The following is a 24,848-nucleotide window of genomic DNA, read 5'->3' as shown; positions in this document are numbered from 1 at the left end:
TTACCAGCAGTGGGAATGGATCTCGAAGAGACCTAGAGAACAGATGCCTGTAACATATGGCTTCCTTTTCATCTCATGTTATCACACTGATAAGCAATGACAAAAATGACCCACATGAGAGATAATGAACATAGCAATTGTTAGGGATTTTTTATAGAGGGGAGAGGAGCGACTGTAGGGAATATATGTATAGCAGGATAAAAGATTTGCAGTGAAAATTGTTTTTTTAGCATCTTCTTTGCTGAGGAGTCTTCAGCAAGAAGAGAAGTTGATTGCATCTAATTGCTCATAAAAGTGTTCAAAAGACATTTTATCACACAGTTTAGATGGGTAAACACCTAGGAGTTGAGCGGTACTCATCCAAAGTAACAAACCGAGTGGGAAGTGCTTACTTCATGTTGCATTTATTTAGGCTTTAGCCAGTGCAGCCTGTGTTCATTGCTTAAACTAAGGGGGAGTTGTGTTAACTCAGGACAGATGGTGCTTAATACTGACCACACATGAAGACTGGTGGCCCCAGGCTCCAAGGTCAGGCAGAAGGCAAGACAGATTTGCTTCCATATGGGATGGGTACCATTAGATGCTAGGATGCTGTGGCTTAGGAGTGACACTACAGGATTATTTTGGCTAGGTAAATATTATTGCTACTCTTGGTAATTTTAATAACCTTTTCATAGCAGAGCTCTACCATTTACCTAATGCTTTCAGACACATCTGTTCACTTTATCCTCATAATAATCGTGTGCAATAAAGTTTGTTTATCTCCATTTCTACAGATATTGAGTGGCTGGCTCAAGATTACAGAGCTCTATTGTGTTGGAGCCAACACTTTAGCATTTGTATCCATACCTTTGACTCAAAATCCGGGATTGTCTCCACCATCCATAATTACTTGCCCAGTAGTCCCAATAGCCCTTCTCAGTTATTAGAGTGTTGTGTTTCTTTATATGCCCATCAATGTACACTCCATAATTAAACTGTCCACATTGAGTGCTCAGCTTGCCTTTCGATCCGCTGGGGTCCTAATCATCTTCCATCCTTGACCCCATTCTTTCATCTCCAAAGCTCATACACATGATGGCCAATGGGGGAGGGAAGAAAATACTAAATCTTTTATTTGCTTTTATTTTTAAATAACTTAACTTCATTGACCTTTAAAGTCTTTTTATTTTGAAGTCATTTTCAGAAATTTGCAAGGATAGTACTGAGCGTTCTCGTAGACCCTTCTCCCAGCTTCCCCTAGGGTTAATATCTTACAAAATCAAAACTAGGGAATTAAACACTGCTGCAGTGCTATCAGCTAAACTAGAGACCCCATTCAAAATTCAGCAGCTTGCCCATGAATGCCCTTTTTTTCCTGGGCCTGGAGCCTCTCCAGGAATTCACATTGCATCTAGTTGTCCTGTGTCCTCTAGTGCCTTACTCCAAATTGTGACAGTTCCTGTCTTTGTCTTTCATGACTTGGCCGCATTTGAAGAGAACTCGTCAGTACTTTTGTAGAGTGTGCCTTGATCTGAGTTTTTCTGATACGTTTGCATGATTGAATTGAGGTATGTCCTTTTGGAAAGAAGAGCACGGGAGCGAAGCCGTGCCCCTCTCAGTGCAGCGTATGGGGGGGACGTCACCTGGACATGCCTGATTACTGGTGATGCTCATTTTGATCACGTGTTCAAGGTACCGCCTGCCAGGTGCCTTGTAAAGTTACTCTTTTCCCCTTTGTAATTAATAAAATATCTTGTAGGGAGATACTTTGGAAACTCTGCAAATATCTTCTCTCTCATGTTTTTTGCCCAGCCATTTCTAGCCTCCGTCGAGGACTTTGCTCGCAGCACTTATTACTGTGCTGTTTGCGCAGTAAGCTTGACTAAAATTTAATACAGAAATTCTGTTTAGCTCTTTTACTCAGATGTCATACCATATGGTGATGTGCCAAATATATGTTTTGCATTTTCTTACTCTGTTTCTCTTCACATGTGTGCATATTTTTACCCATTTATTAGTGCAATAATAGTTCAGGTATTTTATAAATACCTTTAAAAAAAATGCCAAAAGAATTTGGGGGGAAGCACATCAGTGACTTGCAGAATTGACAGGAGGCCATTTCCTCGGGCCACCGAGCTCCTGAGCGTGGAGTTTCCAGCCTGTTCCGCCAGCGGCTTCCTGAGGCGTGTGCTCAGTGGGCATGTCCGCGTGTTGCAGGCCAGCGTCTGGCAGCACCAGTCTCCACGCATCTTGGGAAGCAGATTAGGGGAAGTGATGGATGCGGAGATCGGTTTTGACAGATCTCTAATTTTCTTTCTAATTGAAAGCTGTTGTTGGAGGTGGTTCTTCACGGTGCCTCTTGTGGGAATTGAGTTTCCCTCCCCCTCTGAGCTCTTTTTGCTTTCCGCTCCCACTGGCATCTGTGGACCCCAGGTACTAAGGGGTGAGAAGGACAGCAGTGCATAGGACGAGCAGTCCAGCAAAAATTGTATGCTGGCCTGGGGAGGAAGAGGCACGTCTCCCTTGTGTAGGTAGGAAGGGATTATCTGGCATTAACGTTCATTTGTTAGTGCTAGGTCAACAGTAAAATGATGAAGGGAAAAAAAAAAAAAGATTGAAGAGGCAGGGCAGACCTATTCTCTTTTTCACAAGTCATGACTGCTTGCTGTCAGTGTGCCTTCCAGATGGGCAAAGGACATGAACAGAAAGTGTGGAGAAGTTGAGTCCACATCGGCAGATAGGGATTTTAAAAGTTCAGCTCATGAGCAATGAATGCAGTGCAAATTAAAGCAAGAATGAGATGCTGTTTTATATATTAAATTAGCAAAATTTTTTATGGGGGGAGGGATTTATGTGTTTCTTGAGTTGGCAACGAAAAGCTCCGTGCTGGTGAGGCATAGGCAGTCTCATACACTGATGCTGGGCGTGCATACTGCTTCAAAATATTTGGCAAGATGTTATCAAAAGCCTGAAAAATATTCAAGCCTTTTGACTCAATAATGTCATTTCCAGGAATCCTTGCTTAGAAAATTATCCAAAGAAATAAGAAAAAAAATGGCATAACTCAGGTATTTATAACAATGTTACTATTTCACAAATGCAAATTGGAAACAATATAAATATTAATATCTAGAAGTAAGCTTACGAAACACTCTAGCAATAGGTGGCTGGAATCTAAATATACTGAAATAATATAAAATGATATATTAATTAATAATATAAAGTGATTAAAAATGATGTTTACAAAGACTTTTATGATGTGGAGAAAGCTTACGATATATGGATAAGTGAAAGTTGTGTATTTAGTTTGTTCCCCACTATTTCAAAAAATGTAGGGAAAAAACTGGGAAAAAATATACCCAAATGTTAATGATGGTGTTTCTGAGTGTTAGAATGTCCACCCCCATCCCCGTTTTTTAAGTTTCTGTGCATACTTAGCCTGGTTAATTCTGCTCTGTTCAGCATTTTTGTAAACAATATTGATTAAGTGCCAATTATATAACAGTGCCAATTATATAACTTATTTTTTTGTTGACTTAAAAAAATTCTTTTTATTTCAAAATATTAAGGAGGTACTAATGTTTTTGTTACATAGATAGCTTTTATATTGCTTCAGTCAGGGCTACGAGTGTGCCTATCACCGGAATAGTGTTCATTTTACTCAAGTGCCCATCAATTCATGAGTGTATTAGCGCTGTTTTTTATATCTCTATTTGTCTTAGTGCTTTTATTTTGCATACCCATCAATTGATTCCAATACTGAGAGCTGCTTTCTCGTGACTGCCCAGTAGAGTGTGTTTCACCTAATGAGGACCAATGTGCCCTTGTTTTGAATGAAACTCTTTGAGTTTCTCTATCAGCTCAGCTGACAGCTGCTGTCCCCGGCACCCACGAGAGGGCACATTGGTCCCCGGCACCCACGAGAGGCCCAGACAGAAGGATCTACCTGCACGGGCCCCTTTAGACTGCTGATGATACAAACACAGTGTGGAAGTTTAGGAGTTTCTAGTACTTACAGACTCTGCATAGCTTGGCGGGTGGGATACACAGCACGCCTGGAGACCTCACGGAGGTGAGGGAGCCCAGGCAGGGGGAGAGAGGAGAATGTGGCAACCAACTCTACATGTTGGGGAATGGAGTGTGAGTCATTTTAAGTTGGTAGGCAGATACCCGAATGGTCCATTTAAAGGAAGCTGCAGGAAAGCAGGGAGCCCAGTCTGCTAGGTGGGAAAGCTATCTCTCAGTTCTTATCTCTGGCCAGTGGCTTGTGCCACTTGGGTGTGGTGTAGAACCGGAAACTGTGTCAAAAGTGCCTGAACCCTGCCTCTGGTATGAGAAAGTTAAACTTATGTTTAAAATGGATACCAAGGTATTAATGACATGAAATTATAAGCATTCACCACGGCACTCCAGTGCTTTCCACCGTGTGAATGTGCTAGCCGTCTCTTTCATTTCTCCATCCTTTTCCTTCTGCCATTACTTCATGGTCTCAGGAGCACCATGAACCTATGATATCAGGAAAGGGCCTGTAGGAAATGGTGCTAGAGGGCCTAGGAAAGCACCGAGGAAATCCATAAATAATGAGTACAAAATTTACAGGAAAATGCTTTTAAGGAAGTGGTCAAAGAATACAGCATCAAAATCCACAGGTGGAAAGGGCATGGTGAGAGTCATTTGACATTGTGAGGGTACCGTAAACATCACCACAGCTGAGAGGATTAACTGATAACGGTGTAGAAAATGGGGAGTGGGTACAGGAAAATATGGCTGGAGAGATGACGTGGCTTCAGGAGATCTGGAATGTGCAGAGGAAAGTTGCCAGTATATTGATGCCGGACTGCATCTCCACAAATCCTAGACTGTAATGATCCAGTATAAGTGGTTTAGTTAGCCCTTCTATTTCCAGGAATGCATTGTTCCAAACATGATAAGTGTGTGTGTGTAAGTGTATGTGTGCGCGCGCGCGCGCGCGCGCGCGTGTGTATACCAAATTTGCTAAAACTAGCTATGCACATGACTTCTGTGTTTGTAGAGAGGGTACTTATTTTTAAAACAAGGGAAGGACAGAGGAAGGAAGAAAGAATGGAAGGAAAGGAGAGGGTAAGAGACAAGGAGAGGGAGAGAAAGAGAGAGAATGACAGGGAAGGTGGGAGGGAGGGAATCAGATGGACAAAGGGACAAAGGGAAGAAACCGCTTTTCCAGGGAACTCTCTGTGTCACACACCTGGTTTCAGGTGATTGTTTTGGATCTGCTAGACAAGCGTGGTTTTACAACAGAGGGTTAGGTGAGTCCATGACTTTCACTCTCCTTGTAAATGTCACCTGGCTGGGACCTGGCAGTACAAAAGGGAATTCACTGTCCCATGAAAAGAGCTTGTTCCTGTGAATGTTCATCTGGGCTGTGGGCCTTGCTCTCACCTTGGGTGATCCTCAACTGCTTTGGCCTCAGTTTCATCCTCCATAATGTTAGGGGTTTACAAAATGATCTTTGAGGTTTCTTAATGTCCAGTGATTTTGTGGCCCAATACGAGTCATCCAGAAATCTTCTGAACTTTCTGAGAGAAGGAGCCAAGCCTTATTCTGCTAGTATCCCTAGGGTTAGCATGTTTCTTCTGATATCAGCAAGACTTCCATGAGCTATGGTTGGGTGTCTGAACAAGAAAAGTCACCTCATGAAGATCTTTCTCTTAGTTGCAAGAGGTTTTGATAGCTCCACAAATAGTTGGAGGTGAAAATAAGTATATTTATAAAATTGGCTATCATATATTAATGCCATGCCCTGTCACAATGAATCCTCACCTGTCTCCTGTGAGGTGGGTATACCATTATGCTCAATTTTCTGGAGCTCCAGAGAGACTAGGAGGTCATGGAAAGTCACAGCACTAGTAAGTGTTAGAGCCAAGAGTAGAGCCCAGGTCTAGCTGACTCCAAGATCTGTGCACTTAATCGCCATCCACATTCTTTCTCTGTGCTGTTTTACTACCAGAATCAATGAAATTCATAAAATACCCCAAGCCTCGGTTAACTCAAAGCAGTGGTAACAAAATGGCAGCCACAGGCAACAATATGCCCACAAATGTGTTTGTTTGGCCCAAACAGGTTTTCTTAAAGAATGGAGTCAGTTGCTAATGTTTAAAAGCGGGCAGTTTGGCATTGGGCCCACGGCGCTGTAAGGCTGGATGGAGCTCAGTAAGTGCTGTTTATTTCAGGCGGGGCATTTGCTGTGCAGTTTGCTGCCTACCCCTTCTGACCTGCCTCCCTTCCTGATATTAGTTCTCAGATTGAAAGAAAAATTCAACCTTTTGGATAATGCAAAAATGGAGCAGCCCGTTCCTGAATGATTATAATGCAACCACAGCAACCATAGAATTTAAAATGCTACAGATGTAAATACCCCTCCACCCCCATTGCCCCTTTAAAAGCAACTGAATGCCATATCTGAAAATAAAAATGTGCAAAACATTATCAGGTACACACTGTGCAAAAGGATTCTCATATGTACAAAAGGCTTTACCAGAATGTTCCCTAAAAGGATGAGCTCATTGAAATTATTATTCTTTTATCAAGACTTTGAATTTAATGCAAACTCTTAGAAATGCCTCTGATACACAGAGTGTGATTTTTTTTTTTTTTTTTTTTGACAGAGTCTCACTCTGTTGCCTAGGCTAGAGTGCCATGGCATCAGCCTAGCTCACAGCAACCTCAAACTCCTGGGCTCAAGCGATCTTCTTGCTTCAGCCTCCCGAGTAGCTGGGACTACAGGCATGTGCCAACATGCTCGGCTAATTTTTTCTATATATTTTTAGTTGTCCATATAATTTCTTTCTATTTTTAGTAGAGACGGGGGTCTCACTCTTGCTCACGCTGGTCTCTAACTCCTAAGCTCAAATGATCCACCCGCCTCGGCCTCCCAGAGTGCTAGGATTACAGGCGTGAGCCATGGCGCCCGGCCCCAGAGTGTGGTTCTTTTGTATTTAAATAGCTTCTACCGCTCAAGGCACCAGGGCTACTATGACAATGTTGGGCGGTGAAGTGGTAGCAGTATTTGTAGGTGCTAGAATTGCTTAATGTTTTCAGAGCCTAAGAAGCCTGAGTTCAAACTCTGGCTCTTACATGTACTAGCTGTGCGTGTTTGGGGTACCTGCGCAACCTCTCTGGGCCTCAGTAGTTTTTTGTTTTTGTTTTTGTTTTTTGTTAAATGGAGTTGTTCGAGGATGACATACACACATATATACATTATTACTTTGTATGCTTATCTATGATTATATCACTTAAACGTGGTGCCTGGCACATTGAAATAACGCACCTTATTATAGCTATTATTGTTTTTTTTTTTTTTATTTATGGTATGCCCCCAGAAGCCCTTTTAAAAATTCCTCTCAATCCTGACCTGACCACTTCCTAATATTTCTTGAAAAGCTTTGTGACATTTGAGATACCAGTGCCCGAAGGTAGGCGACTTTTTCCTTCTAGGGGAAGCAGGAGCAGGAGTCATTGCCTGTGTTTAGAAAGAAGGAATCACTTGCGAGCAATTTCCTAGTGATGGTGTTTGGAAGTCGGGCCGGGCAGCCCTGTGCAGTTGCGTGCTGGTGAAAGCCTGTGCAGAGCCTGTGGCAGCACTAGACTCTGCTCAGCTTCTGGGCTCTGCCCGCTCGGAGGGAGATCCCCCCTGAAACGGGCCCGGGCCCTCCAAGTCATCAGCCCATTAACTCTCCGCACACTCCTCTGTGCAGGAGCTCGGTGCCTGCCGAGTGCTGTTATGTAGAAGTGGGAGGATAAACAGTGGAAACTCATTTTGTCCCTTCTCTTCTCCCCTTCACACCTTCCACTCTGCGGTCCTTAGCGTGTTCCCTGTCACTCTTATCATTTCCTTCCTCCGTGGGTAGTGCTTGGGGCCGCTGGAAGGCAAGGGGCACTCAGCAGGAGAAACTAGCAGAACTCTCTTCACTCTCTTCCTGTCTCACGGTAAGGCCTTGAGGACCCCATTCCCTACTGCACTGTGGCAGACGCTGCTTGTCTTCTTCCGATATTCCTTCTCCCTGACTTCTTTTATGCTGACCTTTAAGAGGACACAGGATAAAGACTGTTTCCTAGCCTCCCTTGCCGCTAGGCGAGCCGTGTCCCTAAGTTCTGAGAGATGGATGTGTGAGGCTATTGGCTCTTGCACACAGAAGGAGAAACAAGCCCTCCCCTCCTCCTTTTTCTCCTTTCTCCCAGTAGCCAGAATGTGGCTATGATGCTAAGGAGCCATGGTTGACCTGTGGATGAGGGTGGCACTACTGGGTCCCTGAAATCATGCCATCTCCACATCAGCCCTAGTTGGCATTCACTCAGACTGGTACACAAGAGAGCAATACACTCACTCTTCTTTAAGCCACTGTGACTTTGGTGTATGATCTAGAAACTTACACACACACACATGCACAATTCCAGTCCTTTGTGACTAAAGGTTCTATTTAGATCATTATAACTCGTGTGGTCAAAAGTTGTTGTTGATGCACCCTTGAAGCTTTTAGCTATATGTGGCTTGATTCCTAAGGCATACATCCTAAGACAGCATTAGGAGTTAGAGAAATCTGGATTTGAGTTTTGGCTCTGCAACTTACTAGCTGTGTGACCTTGAGCAAATTAACCTCCCTAAGCCTCAGTTTCCCCATCTGTAAAATGGAATAATATACCTAACTCATGGATTGTGAGCACTTCTGTAAAGTACTTAGCCAGTTGCCTGGCACAGGTGAATGCTCAATAAATGGGTAGATACATGTCTGATGGAGTTATCCTTAGCCAAGAATACAGAGATGGTCTCTGCATGACCGTGTGAAATCACTGGGTGGCCATAGGGTTTGGGGTGTTGGTTGCATCAAAATAATGAGTTATCAGGTGTTCTTTGACTGTCCTGATAGACAGAGGCAGGAGCCAGCCGGGCACAGGTTTGTGGACACTACACAAGCAGCTCTGTCTCTGCTCTTTCTTCTTCTTTTGTCCAATACTCACTTCCTGCAGAGTTCCCCCCACTGCCATTACATTGAATTATGAATTCCTTTACATTTCTTTGGTCATGCTACAGCTCTTTCATTGTGCTAGAAGTTAGGACAGTATGGTTTTAAAACAAAATAACCCCAAACGTATTTGAGCTCTGTCTCATTGATTTTGTTTTGCAAAGTGATTTTCCAAGTCTTATTTGTTTGAGTCAGTTAAATATTTTTATTTGCAGGAAGGAGCCTATCCTCTGACATATTACCCAGTGTCTTGTAGGCACAGCTTAAATAACCTTTGATACTTAACTTACTGAGATCACGGTACCATTATTTTGGTCAACATGGTGGTAGTTACATGTACCTATGTGTAGATGACTTTCAGGTTAGTACATCTGTCTAGTGTTTGCAGGAAGCTGGCAAGTCTAGGGACTGGAATATAAATTATGAATTTAGACTGTCTGGGGTCATGTTTCAGCTCTATACTTGTTAGCTATGTGACCTCAGCAAGTTTCTTGATGCTTTAAGCCTCAGTTTCTACATCTATAACATGAAGAAAATATTAATAATTTATGTCTCAAGGATAAAATAAGTTATTATTATGGCCTCTTATTTCATAAATGTATGCCCACCCCAGTTGTAATGCAATGGTTAGTATTCGTAATCTCAACAAATCTAAACATGGAAAAGATACAGTAAAAATGCAGTATTCTAATCTTATGGGACCAAAACTGTACATACAGATAATCATTGACTGAAATGTCATCATGCAGCGCATGGCTGTAGTTGCAACAGAAACCGTATGGCCCCCCAAGGCCAAAAATATTTTCTTCCTGGCCCTTTATGGGAAAAGTCTTTTGCTCCTGGTTCTTGGTAAATTCAAGGTAGGGTTTGATTCATGAACATGAATCTGGTCTTAGCTCTGCTACCAAACTCGCTTATTTCCTTAGCCAGGTTAGTTTTCTACTTGCTCTCAATTTCCTAATTTGTACATGTTATAGGTTTATTTTAAGGGCCTAAAGAAACTATATGCATGACAGTGTGATGAAAAGAATATGAATTTGTGATATGTTGCTAAATAGGGAAAACCTAGCCTATAGAACAATAGGTGCCATTTGAAACCTTTTTTTATTTTAATCATGTTTCTGGAAAAATTACTAGATACATATATATATATGAACTAAAATCTTAATAGGGGTGATCCTGGGTGATGGGATTGTGGATGATTTTTAATGTTCTATAACTCTGTGCCTTTGAGGGTTTTTTGTTTTTTTGACTTTTATGCACTGACGTATAATTAGAGAAGTTATTTTAGAGTAATAAAAGAACAAGAACATAATATAAAGATACAGTGAGTAGAAATAACACAATTTAACAATGTCTTAGGCCTCTTGGGCCCTGGTTCTATGTTGTGCTGAAAAGAAAGACAAGGTTCCATGCCAGAGAGTGTCTCATGTAAACACCATCCCATTGTTTCATGTGCCACCTGGAAACAGAGAGACATACTGTGCTTTCCATACTTTTTCAGTCCTGGCACCTGAGCCTGGTATCACTTGCGTGCTTTGGAGATTGCGTTTAGGGTTTGTGACTTCCCTAGAACCCCACGGGACTCTCAGATGCTATAGGACCTCTGTGCTCAGCAGCAAGCGACAGACACACCAGTTCCAGCTTGTAAAACTGTTCCCGGCTGGTTCAGCTTTTTAAGAGCATCCATCTAGGACTCATGGCCAGGACTGCGAAGTCCCTACAACCTTTGGCTTTGAATAGCAGATGTCCATCCACGAGGGTGTTGCATAGAGAGCTGAAAGCGGGGTACTATGGGCTGGTCTAAGGGAACAAACTGCCCTACCAGTGGCCATGCCCAGTCTTCCAGAGAAGGGGTTTTGGTTATGGGCGCCACCTCACTCGGTCCTGGACATATCAGTCCCATGCAGGCAGGCTCCCCAGTCTGCCAGGAGCCACCTTTGTATGAGTGTGTTGTTTTGCAGTCTCCAAGTTGAATGTGGCTTATACAATTCCTCCTTTGTTCTCCAGGGCCCGGGCAGACCAAATGCTCTCCAGAAGGCATCTCAGCAGGTGTCCTTGGATGTGTGCACTTTATTTAGGCTTCCTCAAGCTATAGCACTTAGTGGACAGCCTTGATAGAAAATGCAGCAGCCCCCCTCCCCCCAAAAAATTCAAGAACAGTGAACGTTGTTCAACTCCATTAGAGGGAAACTGATTCACCATCATGCATCCTCAGCTCACCCTGTGTTTTTGTTCCCAGGGTAAAAGATAGTCAGAGGCAATATAACTCAGTGGTTAAACACTCAGATCGGAGTCAAGTGCACCTGCGTTGTAGTCCTGGTGCTGCCATGAACTGGCCGAGTGCCCTTGGGCACGGCCTTCAGCTTTGGGAAGATTTGGTTCCTCACTGGTAAGAGGAAGATACAAAAAAGTACCTACTTCATGGCATTGGGACAATACATGAGGTGTTGTGAAGTGATACTTAGCACAGTGTGGCACACAGTAAGTGCTCAGGAGTTTATTGGTCATCTATTAAGACATCCTTTGGCACTGTTAGCCCTTAGAACATTTGCCAAGGGCCTGCTTGTATCTGTCATCTGTGAACATATTGTGCTAAGCTTAGGAAACTGTCATGCTCGAAGTTGAATTTGGAGACAACTTACATCTTTTTTTTATTTCTATTTACTAGTAAAATCTTCCTCAAATCCCCAAAGTTCCTGCCATTTTCATATTTCATCAAGAAAATAATAATAATAATAATACCAACAGCAGCAGCAAATACTTAAATACAACCAGGCATCGTACTAAGCATTTTACTCGATTCACTAACCTTATGAAGTTCAAACTGTTATTATCCCCATTCTGTAGGTTAGGAAAATGAGATTCAAAGAGTTTAGGTAACTGGCCCAAGGTTATGCAGCTAATAAGTGATGGAGCTGGGATTCAGACACAGACTGTCTGCTTCTGGACCCTTGGCCCTTGACCTCTACGTGAAGAATTTCCTAGGTACCAACCCTTTGCCATTTCCACCATAGAATGTAGCCTGCTCCTTTAAGAGCTAGACAGTAATAGTTGAGCACATTCAAAGCAAGGTTTCATTCTGGCCTTGGAAGGAAATGAATCATGCTTTTTCTTTGAATGCTTACTTAAAAAAAAAAAATTCACTAGATCTGTGAAATGCCAAACAAAATGAATCAGATATATCCTTTTGTAGGAAGGTAAGCTCTCTCCAGGTAGCTCAAGATAAGAATTAAAGGAGTTATTAAATTGAGAAGAATAAATATCTTCTTGTACCTAAATCTTTGGGCTTCCATTTCTCAATCTGTCAACAATGAAGGCTTCCAGTGGAGAATTTTCTAAGGCAGGGTTGTTTCTCAGCCTAGGCACTTGCACTTTTGATATTTCAGGCTGGATAATTCTTTATTGTGGGGCTTTCCCTGTGCATTGTAGGATGCTTAGCAGTGTCGCTCACTGGCTCCCAACTTCTAGAAGCCAGTAGCACCACCCTCCCCCACTTCCTAGCATGACAACCAAAAATATCTCCAGACATTCCCAAATGTCCCCTGGGGTACAAAGTCTCCCTGGTTGAGAACCTCCCCACTAAAGTCCCACTAGATCTGTCTTAGAATTTGGATTCTCTCACTGTCTCAGTAGGCCAGTGTGACCGCGGGCATCTTTTAAGCCCTCCCAGCTTTGGTTTCCTCATCTGTGTTCAGGAGGGCATGCTAATCCCTTCCTGTAGGGCGACTCAGAGGATACAATGAGAAAAACCTAATTAAATTATCATGTAGGGAATATATAAATATATATATTTTACTGTTCATTTCCTTCCGGCTCCCAAATTCAACAATTTTAATCATAATTATAGTTCTTAGCTTCACTGCAGATGCTAACATATGTATGTGATAAATCAATTTATGTTTCTGTGGAAGACAACTCTTGGGAATGAAATTGAGAGTAATTTTTCTTGTTTTTCTTTTTTTGCTGAGTTTATATATTCCTTTCTTTTTCCCCTAACGACTACATGAAAGTCTTTTATATTATTCAGCGTGAAGGACTGCTTCAAAGAAGATCAAGGCCAACTCCTTTGAATATCCACTAGCAACTGAGGAGGAAATGAATTTAAATAACAGCCCCTGGGATTTAGGTTAGATGTAAGAAGGAACTTTCAGACAAAGCTATTAAGCAGTGAGAGTTCATTTCCTGGGCAGGTGATAGAATTAGTTCTCTGGGAGACTGGTAAAACCTAGAATGCTGTTGACCCAGAAGGGTCTGGAGTGAGACTTCTAAATTTGGGGAGCATTCTAAACCTTGCACTTTTACCCTTGAATAATCCATGAGCTCCACCGCTGGCCTGAGCTTCTAAGAAAGATTCTGGAACAGTCTGATGCCTGTGTTTTGTTCTTCCTCGGTGGTTCTACCTCCTCCCTCTCCTCGCCCTCTCACCACATGCTAGAAGAAGAACCCGAGAAACAGTTGGCTGAATTTTAGCACCTAAGACCTTGACAAAGGCAAAAACAAAAACAAGAAATAATTATTCCTACTTTGTCAGCAATTAAGTGTATTTTGAACATAACTTTTTATTATTGGAGACGTGGCTAAGCAGAGTGCCAGGGCTCTTCAACAGCCAGAGTACACCGGAATTACTGCTTCCCTGAATCCCCCTGGTAGCTTCCGAAAAGAATGAGTGCTTGAGCCCTAACTCTGGATTTCCAATTCAGGATTGCCTGCGTATATGTGTGTGCAGTACACACACACACACACACACACACATGCACGTATGCGCACACACACGCTATTCTAATCCCAGAACTTATACTTAAAAACATGGACTTTTGCCAGGCATGATGGCTCAGCCTGTAATCCCAGCACTTTGGGACACCGAGGCAAGAGGATTGCTTGAGGTCAGGAGTTCAAGACCAGCCTGGGCAACTCTACAAAAAATTTTTACCCAAAATTAAAAAAATATATTAGCTGGCATGGAGGTATGCATCTGTAGTCCCAGATGCTCAGGAGGTTGGGGCAGGGGGATCACTTGAGCCAAGGAGTTTGAGGTTGCAGAAAGCTATGGTGATGCCACTGCACTCTAGCCTGGTTAACAGTAAGACCCTGTCTCATTTCAAAAAAAAAGAAGAAGTTGAGTGCAATCGGTTGTGTCTGTAATCCTAGTACTCTGGAAGGCCAAGGTGGTAGGATCACTTGAGGTCAGGAGTTCAAGACCAGCCTGAGCAAAAGTGAGACTAAAAGTACAAAAAATGTCTACTAAAAGTACAAAAAATCAGCCAGGTGTGGTGACAAATGCCTATAATCCTAGTACTCTGGAAGGCCAAGGTGGTAGGATCACTTGAGGCCAGGAGTTCAAGACCAGCCTGAGCAAAAGTGAGACTAAAAGTACAAAAAATGTCTACTAAAAGTACAAAAAATCAGCCAGGTGTGGTGACACATGCCTGTAGTCCCAGCTACTCGGGGGGCTGAGGCAGGAAGATCGCTTGAGCCCAGGAGTTTGAGGTTGCTGTAAGCTATGATGATACCACTGCACTTCAGCTTGAGCAACAGAGTGAGACCTTGTCTCACCAAAAAAAAAAAAAATGCATGGACTCTGGATCTTGTGTGGTTCATCTCTGTGTCTCTCCTCATCTGTAAAGTGATGATGATGATGATAATAATAGTACCAACCATACTGAGCTGTTTAGATGACAGCATAATTCAAACCTAGTGCTTGGCACAGAACCCAGCATAGATACAGTCTTAGTTTCCACTAGCTGATGTTGTTGCCACTGTGATCATTGTCATCTCCACCTCTGTCCTAGAAACCTCAGGCTGTTCTTGACTCCTTCTTTTGTCTGTTTCCTAATTATGCAGTCTATTTGTCAAATCTGGATGATTCCAAATTTTCTTTAGGATTGGAAACCTTCCCATGGTTTACACACCCTGCCTGATCTGATCCAACAGGCATCACCTTGTGCCACTTTCTGCCCTGCCTGCTGTGTTTGAGCCACAGTGCTCTCCCGTCACATTGGGCTGGGGTTTCTTTTCTGCCTCAGGACCTTTTCACAGGATTCCTTCTGAAAATCCAGAATTCTTTAGAAGCCAACTCCTTTATTTTCAGATCTCAAACATTATCGCCTCTTTAGAGAGGCTTTACCTGAGCACAACACCCCTTCAAAGTCTGCATATAACTTCTTATCGGTATCTTGTTCGTTCATAGTATGATGCACTGTGTAATTATTTAATTTGTGGATTTTCTTGTGTTTTGTCACACTCTCTCACTATAATGTAAGAACCATGCAGGAAGTGACTATCTTTGTTTTATTCACCAGCTTGTCTCTAGCACCTAGTTCCATGCCTACCACATAGTTTATGCTCAAGGACTATTCATAGGATGAGAGAATCAATGAATGATAAATGAATGGATGACTGAGTTCATTTTTTATTATCCATTCACTTATCCACAGACATTTGTGGAATAGATCCTGTAGACAGGACATAAGCTGGAAACCCAGAGAGAAGAAGGGACAGAGTGATGGTATTTAGGACGCATGAGAGTGTTTTAATTATCCCAGAGCACTTGGACTGATTTTACTTTTTGGACACAGCGAGTTGTGTAATTGTATAATTTTTCCTTTTCCACATTGGCTGCTACAAGCTTAGAGCCAAATTTGTGGCCCATACGTCTTCTTGGTATGCAATTTAGCCTCATTCTTGGATCCATTTCATGTTCCCGTCCTCATTTTTCTTTTCCTTTTGTTCCTATTTTTAATTTATGCCATCTTGTATTTTATGTATCCTTATAAGCTACCTTAAATTCTCTCTGAAACAAGACAAAGTATCAATCAATCAATATATAAAAAAATGTGAACAGAACAGCTTTATGAGAGGCAAAGTGCTTCTTGCATTAAAGAGGTAGATATTTCCCGTGGCTTCTGTAACTCCGGGGAGTAGGGAGGAGAGGTGGGAGCCTTCTCCAGGGGAGCCCCAAATGCTTAGCAGGGACAGGAAATATGAATTCACTTGAGAATTTAATTCTAGTAACTGGTTATTTTGCCTGTTTTGACTGCACACTGGAGCTCTAGATTTCATGCTGTTTTTTCCCATTATCTTCCTTCTCCAGAAGTACCATATAATTTTCAAAATAATCGGGAGTCACCCACCCCACACTCTCTGAAAGGCTCACACAAGCTTTCGCATAACTCTGCATCTTACTGATTTCTCAGCTGACCAAGGCCGTGATCTGGGTGTGCCAGGGTTTGCTGCTTCTCCACTGCTGTCTGTTGTTGCATTTGTGATGGGGATTCTGATTCAGAATGAACAGTGAGGGGACTCAAAAAGCCTTTTCTGGCTTCAGAGTGCTTTGTACATAAAATGCCTGTCATGGGGGTGAGCCCACCCTTTTCATGGCTCTAAATACTCCACATGCCTCCGACTCCCAGATTGGGCTGTCTTGACGTTCCTCTTGGATGGCTAGCAGACATCTCGAGCTTAACAGGTCCAAAATTGGATCCTGGTCTTCTTCCCCAATTCTATTCCAACTACAGCAATTGATGACAATTCTATCATCCCATTTTTCTCAGGCCAAAACCTTTGAGGTCATCATTGACTTTTCTCTTGCTCTTACACCTCACTCTCTGTCCACCAGGATGTGCTGTTGTCTCTACCTGCAAATATATGGGCACTCTAACCACTTGTCACCACTTCCACTGTTACCACCCGGATTCTAGTCACTATCATCTTTTGCCTGGATTCCAGCAACAGCATCTCTTCCATCCCAGCTCCCAGAGAGGTCCTTGGAAACATGTCAGCTCTCTAATCAAAACCCTCCAGTGGCTCCCCCATCTCCCTTAGTTACCATGTGATCAACAGCCCCTTTTCCATCCCTGATTCTCACCTCTCATCTGCCACTACTCTCTCAGGCTCACTCTGCTCCAGCCACACTGGGCTGCTTGTAGTTCCTTGAACATGCTAGTTTTGCCCCTACCTCAGGACCTTTGCACCAGCTGTTCCTTTTGCCTGAAATATCTTCACTTCAAGTTTTCCCTTGGTTTACCTTGACAATCTATTTAAATACAATTTTAACATTCCTCCCCTAGCACTTGCAATCCCCCTATATATTGTTGTTTTTTTTTTTTTTTTTTTTTTTGCAAAGCACTGACCACCTTCTAATGTACCACATAATGTACTTATTTAGACTATTTTTTGTCTATCCCTGCTAAATGTAGCCCCTCCTTCCTACATTAAATGTAAGGCCAGAAATGTTTGTTTTATTCACTGATGTATCCCAAGGGCCTGGAGCCGTGCCTGGCACTTGGTGGGTTCTCAGTAATCTTTGCTGAATTAATAAGTGAAGCATCGTGTCTTCTCAAGTGAGAGTGATTTTAATCCTTTACTGTCATTGAACCCCATGCACTGTCCTGCTTTGCAAAACACTCTATAAAGTCTTCATTACATTGATAAGGCCCGGGCAGATCCCTGCAAAGTAAACTGTTTGTGACTTAACAGCACCTTCCATGTGAACCTTGCATGATTCTTTAGTAACCTCTCTGCTTGAGCCTCTTGGATCCATCTGGAAACCATTCCAAAAAACATCCATCCTATATAATAGATCACTATTTTCCTTTTTAATATGACTCTGGCTCCCCAGAGCCCACAGTCAGCGTGGAGATGGATTTCTTATCTCTGTCGCTTCATGAAGAGTGTACATATTTGGTTGCCAGTGCTACGGTCCTCCACAGTGCAGTTTGTTGCAACAAAAGAAAGCGTTTGCCAAATGATTTGTCAGCATATGTTATAAAGCCACACAGGCGCTCTTTATGTAACTGGAAAATACTGATCCCAATTAGTGACAGACCAAGAAGGAAAGACTGTGTTGCTTTGCTTAACGGAACTTGAAGGGTGGATATAGAGGGGGGTAGGGGTGGAGTTGGGGGAAAAGGGGGAAGATAGGTAGAGAATAGAAAAGGAGCAGATTGTGGGTGATGGAATAAAATTCTGGAATGAAGGAAACAGGGATTCAGCACGGTAGGTGCCAGCTACCTTCTTGACCCCCAGCATTCTTCAAGGTAATAACCTTCCGGGCCAACTGGTCTCATGCGTCAGCTCTTTGGAGGAGAAACATTCATGGGCTTTCTGCAATGCCAGCGACTGGAGCTGACCTCCCCAGGAGCAGGAGTCCTGCCTTTTTGCTGTGCTGAGCCCCAGGTGGGCGGGTGGGCCGCGATGCGTGGACATTCGGGAAGGAGGCCCCGACTCCCGAGCTTGGCAGCCCTTTGTGAACTCAGCAGCTTGGGGTCCTGGCTGCCTCTGGAAGTGACTCACCTACACGGGAGAGTATGTTAGGCGAGCCTTGGCCTCTTCTCTGAGAATAAATATTTGACCTCTTGATGTTCTCCAGGCGTCTTCCTAATTAGGAAACTCAGACAGATCTCCTAAGAACAAAACCAAACATGGCTTCCCAGTGCGGGGCAGACCTCTTTTCCCTTGTGTTAAAACCTAAGCCTACAGCGACGGAGGTGGTTGGTGTGCCCGGGACATCTCTCAGAGCCATCTCTAGTGAAAAAACTGTTATAGTGGCATTTTGGTTTGTTCCCATCAGGAAAAGAGAACTTTGCTTATCAAAACCAAATATTTATCTAGTAAAAGGCTTCTTCTGTCTAACATTCTCAGGGCAGTGTCCGCAAGTAGATGTAAATGCTCGCAGGACAGACAAATATACCTTTTCAGCTGCTGAGGCAGCTGAGGAGCTTAATTAAAATTGTCCCACGAAGGATGCATTGTTCTGTCACTCTGCGTGCCTGGCGGGTGCATGGAAGTAGCCCCTTGTTCACACTGAAGCTCCTCGGAATATTGTTAAACTGAGTGAACTCAAGAATTTACAATTGTTAGATCATGGCAGGGTTTTAAAATTTTATGGTGTAGCCGGGAGGAGATCTGTGTGAGGAGCTCAGATGTCTGAATCACAGACTGAACAGGACACCAAGTGTGCTCATCCCGCTGTGTGTGGTTTTGGGTTCAGACTCCTTTCCTTCAAGTTACTGATCTTCAGCTGGATGAAAACCAGCCGCCCCCCGCCCCCCACTCTCTCTCTCTCTCATGTCAACAGGAAGATATTTTATATTAAGAAGAGATTCCTCGGGAAATGAAGAAAGAGAATTGGGAGTTGGGCTGAAAAACTGCAAACGGTTTTTGCATCAAGTGGTTTTTGCATCAAGTGGTTTTTGTCGTTCTGTCTGGCTGGCAAGGTGACTTCACCCCCTCCCCACTCACACGCTTAGCTGAGAGTGAGTCCACGCTTAGGGTGCAGACGGCAGTCTGCGGCAATGCGTTCGGTAGAAAAGCTACCGTGAACATTAAACATGTTTAATCATCAGCCCAGACGTCTATCCTGTGAGTTGGAAAGTGCAATTCTGGCAGAGGGGGGATGAGAGACAGGCTCTTCTCCGTGGTTAATAATGTCATATCTATCTTTGGGTAGCATCTGATTACAGCCGTGTCTATAATTTAAAAGATTCTTTAAAAAAACATGACCACGGGGGAAAATGGAGTGGCTGATCTCTTCCTGCCATCTGCGGATTATGTTTTAATCATGTCGCATGTAAAGATGTGGTGTTTTCTGATGAAATTTGCCAAAACCAATCAGGCAATTTTCTAACCTATGGCAACCCCACTTAAGTAATTTATGCAATTACTTAGGACAACCCAGGCCTGCTCTGGGTTTTTAGACCATGTTATTCCTTTTCTTCATTCCCTTCAAGACCAGCTTGGGATGAACCGATACCACCAGGTTAATCACTTCCATTTGAATCCTGTAAATACATGTGCAGCTGCATTTTCCAGAGATAAAAACAGCATTATTTAGATGGTTAGGCTCATTTATACAGAAGGGGGTTTTCATGACAACAGCTTAGGGAACATGATGCTCTAAGGGTCTGGGGACCAGAGTTGGATGAGAGGTAAGCAAGACCTCCTTGGAGCTGCCACGGGCCTAGCAATCCAGAATGCTTAGCTGGGAAAGTGCTCAGCCCACACCGAGGGGACTTGCAGGGCGGAAGGCATTCTTACCTGTCAGACTGCACTTTATGGAAGGCTGGAGTCCCACACCTTTCCTATATTGGTGTTGACTCACTCTGGCTTCCCAAAACTCTAAAGCAAGGGTTAACAAACTACAGCCCTTGGGCCCAATCCAGTCCATTGCCTGTCTTTTGTAAATAAAGTTTTATTGGAACACAGCCATGCGATTTGTTTAGTTTATCTGTGGCAGCTTTTGTGTTACAGGGGCAGGGCTGAGTAGTTGTGACAGAAAACATACGACATGCAAAGCTGAAAATATTTTCTGTCTGGGCCTTTACAGAAAGAGTTTGCTAACCTTTAATTTAAAGTAGTGGTCTCCAACCTTTTTGGCCCCACAGATTGGTTTCATGGAAGATAATTTTTCTAGGGATCAGTTGGAGGGGGGCAGGTATTGGGTAGTCAAAGCTCTCTGCTTATGATAATCTGTATTTGCAGCTGCTCCCCAGCGCTAGCATCACCACCTCAGCTCCACCTCAGATCATCAGGCATTAGATTCTCATAAGGAGAGCGCAACCTAGATCCCTCACATGCGCAGTTTACAGTAGGGTTCTCACTCCTATGACAATCTAATGTCACTGCTGATCTGACAGGAGACAGAGCTAATGCAGTGATGAGAGCAATGGGGAGCAGCTGTAAATACAGATGAAGCTTCACTTGCTTGGCTGCTTCTCACCTCCTGCTGTGCAGCCCGATTCCTAACAGGCCACGGACCGATACTAGTCCAAGGCCCGGAGGTTGGGGACTGCAGATCTAAAGGATAGATTTTGAACTTAGAGGCCACAATTTTCCAAGGGCATCCATTGATGGCCTCCAGTGGCATGAATCCCCTGCAGGTACATGCGGAATACTTTGTGTGCATGCCCACATAGGGCTTTCTGCGGAGAGAGTGCATGGATTATAATAGTTTTTCCAAGGTGTCTGTGATCCTCAGATGAAGATCCTTCACTTGAAAAGATATGCAAATTTTACCCTAGTTTACACTCTTGACTTCTGCTTCCCCTTGTCTTCTTTTTTTATCCTAAACTCTTTAGGATCCTGCTCAGTAATTGGTCTGAAAAATAAATTGTATCTGAAGCATAATATCTGAAGTCTAACAGGAAAGTGTTTTGTTCGATGAGGATAGTTTCATTTCAACCAGGGCCTTTCATACCAGAACGTAAAGTTGTATAAGACGGGGGCCACGTGGGAAACTGGGCTGAGGGGCGTGTGGGAGAGGGGGCTGTGTGGCCAGGAAGTTGTTGGTTGGAGGTAGGTGGAATGTTTTGGTCCTGCTTAAAGAGACAATAAGGGTGGTTATCTTTCTGGCCAAATAAGGCCATAAAACCATAACAATAGCTTCTCTTGAACAATGTGTAAGGCAGTGTGCTAAGCATGTTGTATGAAACATCTGACTTCATGCTCAACATCCCAGCAAATGGCCATCTGTGATGTTGGAACCGTGGCCAGCACAAAGTGCACACAGTATGATTGTTAGCGATCACCTCTGTCATCCTCAGCTTCAACATCCCCATTTATCATTTGAGGAAACTGAGGCTCAGCCTTGTCCAGGATTTCCCACTTCCTAAGTCACAAAGGAGGAAGTGGAAGTTGGGTCTGTCCGTTTCAGAGGAGCTACATGCCAAGTCTGTTCACTTCCAAAGTTTTCGCTTTTTAAAAAATCCCTATTCTTTTAATCAACTCCATGTACCCCAAGATGTGAGTTCTCTCTCCAGAGGCACCCAGGAAGGCTCCTGTGAAGTTGGTGGTAGGAAACATGTCTCTCCCCATATGTGTACCTCATCTCACTTCTTTGAAAACCTTACCTTTAGTAGTATCTTGGTTCTAGACCCGTGGTTCTCGAGCCTGGCTGTCCAGCTGTGCCACACAGGGCACTTAAAGCAATACAGGTTCTCAGATACCATTGCCAGGACGGGCTGCATCCAAACCTTTGTGGGTGGGGCCTGGAAATCTGTATACTTTATAAACCTCAGTAAGCAGCTATGTTCAAGCCAGCCAAGCATTGGTCCGTCAGCTGCTGCCTGGACACCCCTGTTGTAAATGCCACCCAAGCTCTGGCCATCAGAGGCCTTTAGGGTGAGGGTGGGGGTGTGTAACTGCTGCTAAGAGCTGACTGCTTGAACCAAGGTGACTCACCCCCCCCCCTTTTGGAAACAGGCAAGATGTTCCCTCTTGCAGTTGGGTCCTCCTGTCCAAACAGAGCCAGCAGTCTGTGGGTGGTCCCAGGCATGCAGGAGGGCTCCCTTCTGGCAGAGCCAAGAGAGAACAGGCTGAGATGCAGTTGGTTCTTAGGAAGGGAATAGAGAATGGTGGGGGTGGTTGGCCCAGAAACAGCAGGATTAGGAAGTCATTTGGAGCTCTAACTGGAATTGGAGGAGGAAGAATATTCCTTTTTTTCCCCCTTTAGGCCTCATTTTAAGGTCTTTACTACATCTTCATTTAATTCATAAGCACCATGGATGTTTAGAGCTGTCCTGAAAAAAAAAAAGAGAGAGAAAAGAAAAGCACATTATGACAAATTATGGCCCTGCAGTTTAAATCCACGTAGGTCTAAATTACATACCCACTGAAAGTATGAGAGGTGAAGGCTACGGGGTTGGAAATGGCTACAGAACACACCAGGGGAGCTTGCCAGATTCTTCAGGAGAAATCTGCACCCCTCAAAACAATTAGAGCAAGGTGCTGTGTGTGTGTGTGTGTGTTTGTGTATGTACATATTTGCTAGTCTGCACCGGTCTTTTGCGGGCGTCGGAGCAATTAACCTTGTTTTTCCTTTTAACTAGACGTTTGGAAAGAACTTGTAGCATTTAAAGTTTGGAAAGTACGCAGGGAACAGACGTATTTATGTTAAACTCGATATTTGAGAATCTTCTTTCCTCCAAAGCATCATGAGTAACTACCAGTGGGAATTGAGTACTTTGAGTCATGCATGTAGATTTCTGTCTAGCTTTTCCTGGTGAGTTGATGTCCTCAGAATCTCAGGGGTATATGGAAACGTCATTTCTAGCATTATGCTAAAGTGCTCTTCTCCTGGGTTAAGTCACACAGGGGGGAATGTCAAAATTGAAACGGAAATTACCCATAATATTCTTGGCTAATTAAATTATTAATGAGACAAGTAAGCCCTGTTCACAGTCTAAGTTCTCTGAATTCTTTGCAGTTCAAACCCATCCGGATAGAAAGTTTGGATGGGGATGCAGTATCATGTTTTGTTGGTGTGTGGATTTAAGAAGGGATGGCAGATGGAGTCAGCCTAATTAAAATGAAAATCTAATTAGTTGAGGAGAAAGAGAAATTCAGTGTCGCACTTGTACCACATGAACAATCACTCCTCCCCCAACCACCTTCCCTTAGCTGGATTATTCTTATGTAGGGACCAAGTCATAAACTCAATTCCCTGGCTGGCTTTTCTGCCCTCTCGGAGAGGGGCCCGAACCGGAAGCCTGACTCTTCCACAGAGAGTACTGAGAAATGCCAAGGAGGACTGGCTTGCGAATTGGTGGCTGTATTAATTATAACCGAGGGCCTGGAGGGACCGAACTGCCGGGCTGCTCATCCTCATGTTCATTATTCCTCAAGAATAGAAATATTTCTTTTCTGAACAACAGGCAGGTACAGAAGTGGGAGCAGGCCAGGCTTAGGGAGAGGGGCTCAGCTCCAGCCTCTCGTCTGAGTCATCAGGACTGTCTTGAGGATGGAAAATCATGGGAGTGGTCCCAGGCCCACGGTTTTTTTCAACAGCTTTATTGAGATATAATCCACATACCATGCAACTCACCCATATAAAGAATACATCCAGTTGGGTTTTTTTTTTTTTGTTTTTTTTTTTGTATATTCACAGAATTGTTCAACCATCACCACTAATTCCAGAAGATTTTTGTCACCTGAAGAAAAAAAAACCTACACCCATGTGCATTTACTCCTCACTTTCCCTCCAGCTCTCTCTCCCCCAACCCTCCCCCAATCCCTAATCTACTTTTTGTCTCTTTGGATTTGCCTATTCTGGGTATTTTCTATAAATGGAATCATACAGTGTATGGTCTTTTGCGACTGGCTTCTTTCGGTTAGCATCGTTGCCAAGGCTCATCCACGTTGGAGCAGGTATCAGTTCTTCATTCCTTTGTATTGCTGAATAATCTTCCATGGTGTGGTTCCGCCACATTTTGTTTAATCAAATCTTGGTGATCATTTGGGTTGTTTCTACTTTTTAGCTATCATGAATAGTGCTGCCATGAACATTCGTGTAGAGGTTTTGTGTCAACATATGTTTTCTTTTCTCTTGGATATGTACTTAGGAGTGGAATTGCTGGGTCATATGGGAACTCCATTTATGATATTTTGAGGAATTGTCGCCATTCCAAAGTGGACGTACTATTTTACGTTCCCACTTGCAATGTATGAGGGTTACCGTTTCTCCACATATTCACAATACTTGTTATTTTCTGCCTTTGATTATAACCAGCCTACTGGGTGTGAAGTGGTATCTCATTGTGGTTTTGACTTGCATTTCCCTGATGGCTAATGATGCTGAGCATCTTTTCATGTGCTTATTGCCTATTGGACATCTTCTTATTCAGGGAAATGTCTATTCAGATTCTTTGTCCGTTTTTAATTGAGTTATTTATTTTTTTATTGTTGAGTTTTAAAGGTTCTTTGTATATTCTAGATACAAATTCCATATCGTATATGTGGTTTGCAAATATTTTCCCCCACTTTGTGAATTGTCTTTTTACTCTCTTGATGATATCCTTTGAAGCACAGAAGTTTTAAATTATTATGTCCAAATTATCTATATTGTTCTTTTGTCACTTGTGATTTGGGGTC

The sequence above is a fragment of the Eulemur rufifrons genome, chromosome 7, assembly GCF_041146395.1.
Source record: "Eulemur rufifrons isolate Redbay chromosome 7, OSU_ERuf_1, whole genome shotgun sequence".
Lineage (NCBI taxonomy): Eukaryota > Metazoa > Chordata > Mammalia > Primates > Lemuridae > Eulemur > Eulemur rufifrons.
The sequence above is the reverse complement of the archived record's forward strand: the minus strand, read 5'-3'. Positions refer to the sequence as shown.